At 41.8% G+C, this 5,572-nt stretch overlaps 1 pseudogene; it reads right to left on the bottom strand.

Annotated features, from left to right (window-relative positions):
* Positions 1-4,228, bottom strand: part of LOC102854277 — a 23,649-nt pseudogene extending 19,421 nt beyond the window's left edge.
* Between the last annotated feature and the right edge of the window lie 1,344 nt (positions 4,229-5,572).

Here is a 5,572-nt window from a genome sequence, read left to right as displayed (position 1 = left end):
GTTATGATCCACACAGTCAAACGCCTTTGCATAATCAATGAAACACAGATAGACATTCTTCTGGTATTCCCTGCTTTCAGCTAAGATCCATCTAAAATCAGCTACAATATCCCTGGTACCACGACCCCTTCTAAACCCAGCCTGGACTTCTGGCAGTTCTCTGCTAATGTGCTGTTCCAGTCTTTTTTGTATAATCTTCAGTAGAATCTTGCTTGCATGTGAAATCAATGATATTGTTCTATAGTTTCCACACTCTGTTGGGTCACCATAAATACAATACAATCAATAAATTCTTGTGTGATCCCTGCTGGATAATGAAGTAGGTGTTTCTTCAAGATTCATGAAGAGATATATCAATAAAGTTGCTCAGTAGACCACCAAATAGCCTAGATTCTGCCATAACTCTTCTCTTGGATTCTAATCCTTTGTCATACAAGATCAGACAATTAGAAACACTGTTATTGGATTAATTATTGCTGTTGTTGTTAGCCACTGTTGACTAGTTCCCATGTAAAACAAAAAATAAGTAGTGCCTGATCCTATGCTATCCCCAGCACCAATTATGGCTCAGATCACTGTGTTAAGCTTTTAATTATCTGCTTTTTGGAGTAGTCTGTCTGCTTTATTTCCTACTCTCTATTATTCTGGAAGCCCCTTTAAAACCTGTTCAGCATCATAGTAACATGCACGCCTCTATTGCCAGAGAAGTGATGGCTATGCATGCGGGGTATTGAGTAGCAATGGAGCCAGGTCTTCTGCATATGTCAGAATGCTCTCACTGGGCCCTTTAGTTGAAGTACTTTGCTATATTTAAGAAAACTGGACATCGAATAATAGAAAGTCTAATTTTGATAGGGGAACATGAAAGCAAACAAACAAAAATCTTAGGAGGCAGAGACAGTGAAAATGGTAGGGATTACTTGTGGTCGCCTGTGAGAAGAGGGTCAGAGATTGGGATCGCTCGAGTACAGAGAGTGGCGAAAAGAAGGCAACCATCAATGACATAGGTGACACAAGAGTCAAAACAACCTGTTCAAATACACTGAAGATTATGGAGATCTTGTAGAACCAGACAATGTTTCATTTTTTATATTTAACATTTTCATAAAATGGAGCCCAAGTGACAGCAATTAACAAGAACAGCAGGAAGAGATGTTTTACAACAGGACATGAGGGAAAACCAAAAATAGAGCTCACCTACATCACAGAGTCATGCTTTGCTTGTGCTTGGATACCTAAGCAATTCTCTTTGACCTTTCTAACTTAGATTTCTTGATTCTCCTTTAGTGAGAATCACTCTAAGAATTCTTGTTGTTGCTTGTTTTGTTTGTTTGTTTATATTGGTTTTCTTACAAAGTTTGTATACATTGTGTTTCACACTATTCTTCATTCACATTGTGTTTCATACAATCATTCTCATACATTGTTTTAGAAAATGAATCCCCATTGGACCTTGTCCACCATTACCCTGTCTTTTTGCTCAGACCCTTACCTTCTCCCCCTCTCTTGACCCACCAAACTGCAACCATATGGTTTTGCCCCTACTCTCCTCAGCCCTCCCCCCCACCTTGAGTTCTCATACATGGTTTACTAGTTATCCTTCTTGTTATAGGACAGTAGCAAGAACAGAATGAGACATGCTTTCTCATCCAATTCCTTTGGAGATAGAAAGATTGATGGAAAATAATGCTAACATCTTCCTGGCACAGATGGGCCATGCATTTTGCTTGGGGCATCTTACTCCCAGCACATTGGGGACAATTCCAAGAACCACATCACAATGCTTCAGGGAATAAAGGAGTTGGCTGGGAAAAGAATAGCAACAGAAGCTAAATATGGGTTGTCTTGCTAATCATCTCTAAAGGGGGAACTAAAAAGAATGGAGATGATCTTCTGGGAAAATCAAATGGTATGAGGAATAGGCCTGAGCTTTGAGGAACAAATGAAGCAAATGCCAGATGAAGTCTCACCCAGCAAATATATCTCTCACTGATGAGTTTGTTGTTGTTGTTGTTGTTGTTATGTGCCATCGAGCTGCTTGCAACTCATAGCAAACCTATATACAAGAGCCCTAGACACTGTTCTATCCTGTGCCAACCTCACCATTTCAAACACACTCATTCCCACCACTCCACTCACAAAATCGATCCATCTCATCAAGGACCTTCCTTTCCTGCGCGGTCCCTCCACTCTCCCAAACATGATGTCCCTCTCCAACATGCCCAAAGTATGTCAGATGAAGCTTCAGAATCCTTGACTCCAAGGAGCATTCTGGCTTCACCCTCTCCAGGACATACCTGTGTGTTCTCCTAGCAGTACATGGGATATTCAACACTCTTCTCCAGCACCACAGCTCAAAGGCATCAATTGTCTTTTTATCATCCCTATTTGCTGTCCAACCCTCCGATGCATAGCACATAATTGCAAAGACTATAGCCTGGATCAGGCTCGCCTTAGTCTCCAGCCTGACATCGTTGCTCTTCAGGACTCTTGAGAGGTCCCTCACAGCTGACTTTCCCAATGCAATTTGTCTCCTTATTTCCTGGCTGCTGTTACCAAGAGTGCTGATTGTGGAACCGAAAACTGTTAACTATCTCAATCTCTTCACCATCCATACTGATGCTGCCAATTGGCCCAGTGGTGAGAATCTTTGTTTTCTTGATGTTGAGCTTCAATCCATATTGAAGACTGCAGTCCTTGACCTTCTGTAGCAAGCTCTTCAGGTCCTCAGTTTCAGCAAGCAGGGTTGTGTCATCTGCATAACGCAGGTTGTTGATGATTCTTCCACCAATCCTTCCACCATTCCTCCTCCTACAGCCCAGCATCTTGGATGATCTGTTCTGCATAGAGATTGAAAAGGTATGAGGATTTTTTTAAGGCCCTCTTATATCTCCCTGTCCTGATGCTGTGTATTCCTCATCTTTGTTGTGTGGGCAATATCACTACAAGAAATAGGAAAGGACAACATGGAAATTGCCTGAAGAAAGACCACATAGTTTGTCCTAACCTAAGCAGATGATATGAATAGCAGCTTCCACCCGTAATTCCCCTTGCCCTAACACACACACACACACACACACACACTCTCTCTCTCTCTCTCTCTCTCTCTCACACACACACACACACACACACACACAAATTGATGCACCTTGATAGGTAGACAAAAATTTGAGGAAGTTTTTCTGATATTATGCTAGTATCCAATGGAAAAGATGACTTTTCCTTCCTTTATTTTGCTCAATAATAAAAGAGAATAACAAGAGAGAATCAGGGGGAGAGTGAGAGAAAATGAGAAAGAAAGTTAGTTTTAGTTTTTAAGTCCAGGGAAGTTTGGTGAGTGGAAAGAAAAACACCAAACTTCAATGGCTCTTTCATCTGGGTCAGAAACAATTATGATTATTCTTCTCAGTTAATAGTTTTTCTTTTTCCAAGAGGATTTAATTTGGCATGAGATAATGTCCATAAAAACAATATTGTTGTGATTTTATCACAGATTTTCTGAGACATTTTAGGAAACACTTTAGGCAGTTGTCAAAGGAGAGTTGTAGGATATTTACAAGTATTCAGGAATTGACTTTTGCTTTAAGCAGGCTGTTTTGTTTTGTTGTTTATAAGTTTCCTTTAAGTGGGTTCAATTATTGACGCTCATCTGTTCCCTTTTCTTTTGCAAAGCAAAGCTGTGACAATTAGGCCAGGCCTTATTGGATCGAGGACAGCTTTGGTTTAGTTAGACTTTTCTGCTTTGGGGTGAAAGAGAATGAGAAGTGTGATAAAAGACAAAGGGGAGAAAAATAGAGTTAGGAGCTGAACCAGGCCATAAACCTTCTTGACAGTGGCCCTGACGCTTAGAGACTTGCTTAGCTTTCAAAAGGGAAGTGGGAGCTTGAAGAGGGTTATTTATGGGGAACTCCCCTGGAGCCTGGTACTGAAAAAACAGCCCGTTCTGTTACTCCGTGGAGATGGCTGTAAACATTTATGAATGCCGACCACTCCGAGCACACAAGGTTTTCAGAAGCAGATTGTTCGCTTGCCCAGCTGACCACAGGCCACTCATAAACGCTGTCTCCTTGGAAAATGTGCTGACTTGTAGTTCATTACCCTCCGCATTTCTCCACTTTAGGATCTGTCGTGTCCGCTGACGCCGACTCCTCCTCCAGGCGGTGGGACGCCAAGAAGTTAAAGGGCTGCCCCCGGGGGGTGGCACCCAGTTCTGGAGAACACGGCCCATCTTGTGCTTGGCCAAGTATTGCTGGCCTGTGAGAGGAAGCCGGTTAATCAGGAGGTAACCCAACTCCTCTGGAGTAGAAAATGTGAAGCTAAATGACAAGCATCCAACCACAGATGTACTAATTTAATTTCATGCCCCAACATCAGCTGCTCCTCTCCACTTAAAAGGAGCATTTGCATCCATCTGTCATCATCTCTTCCCCTTTCATTTGAAAATCTCTTTGCTCTCTTTTCTTTCCCTTCAATCCTCCCCCTCCTCCACGACTTGATGAAATAATGGGGCGCATTTGAAAACCAAACTCAGGCAATTCAAATTCTGAACCGGTGTGATTTTATTCCATTCGAAGTCAACCTCCAAGGGCCTCTGGGGACTAGAAATCAAGGGGCCAAACAAAAAAGCAAGTGTGAGAGGGAAGATTTCGAATGCAAATCAACCTCCTCAATCCATTTGAAACAACCCGCTGTGAACCGGGCTAGAACGTATGGCCCATTAGCACCTTGTTAGGCTGTCAGAGCTTGAGCAGCTGTACGGGGTGATAATGCGGAGGAAATGGCTGAGACCTCTCTTTCTCAGCCCAGTTCCTTGGTATTCTTCTCTCCCCACTCCTGAGACCCTCCAGACAGGGCTGGTAAGAGATGCTTGAGGAAAAAAGCGAGCCAGGGGAGAACAACTTAATTAAACTCACTAGATTAATTAAAAAAAAAAATGCACCTTTGTAGCTAACTTAATTTCCATTCTGTGAGGTGGGTAGGTGGGAGACAATTGATGTTTCTTTGTGGACCATCTCCGTATTTGCTAGCCCCTCTTTCCCTGTAAATTAATTTGAGATTTAGTGAAAACATTATAGGATGTTAAGGATTGCATGGTAAAATCTCTGTGATTAAGTCATAATCCTCCTAAAGCAAATCCTCAAATATAAAATATATGTTTGACACGCGTATCAGTAGACATTCATTTGCAAATGCTTTTAAGAATATTTTACTTGCTTTAAGGTTTAGAAAAGGAAAGAGTCACAGGCATGTGGTGTGTAGTGAAATCTCTTCTCCCCAGTGGTTGGTTAGAAAAAGGGGTTCGTGGCCTCAACTTTAACACCAAGAAGTGGAGACGGTAGAATAGGTCACTCCTCTTGGTGACCATATAGTGGATATTCCACCAGTAGGCAATGGGGGTATTTTCTTTCTATACTTACTTGTTTACTATGAAACACAATAGAGCAAGCCTAGTTGGTTTAATGACCCATTAGAGATGGCATTGAGTAGGGGAATATGTTAGAAAACTTTTGCCAAAAAGGTTTATACGAGATGATGTTACTTTTAAGGTCAAGATTAATGAGCTTGGGCTAAA

Source organism: Elephantulus edwardii, unplaced genomic scaffold (assembly GCF_000299155.1).
Source record: "Elephantulus edwardii isolate Elephantulus edwardi_28Jun2011 unplaced genomic scaffold, EleEdw1.0 scaffold00063, whole genome shotgun sequence".
In the NCBI taxonomy this organism is placed as follows: Eukaryota; Metazoa; Chordata; class Mammalia; order Macroscelidea; family Macroscelididae; genus Elephantulus; species Elephantulus edwardii.
Note: the sequence above shows the minus strand (reverse complement) of the source record. Positions and strands in the feature narration are given on the sequence as shown.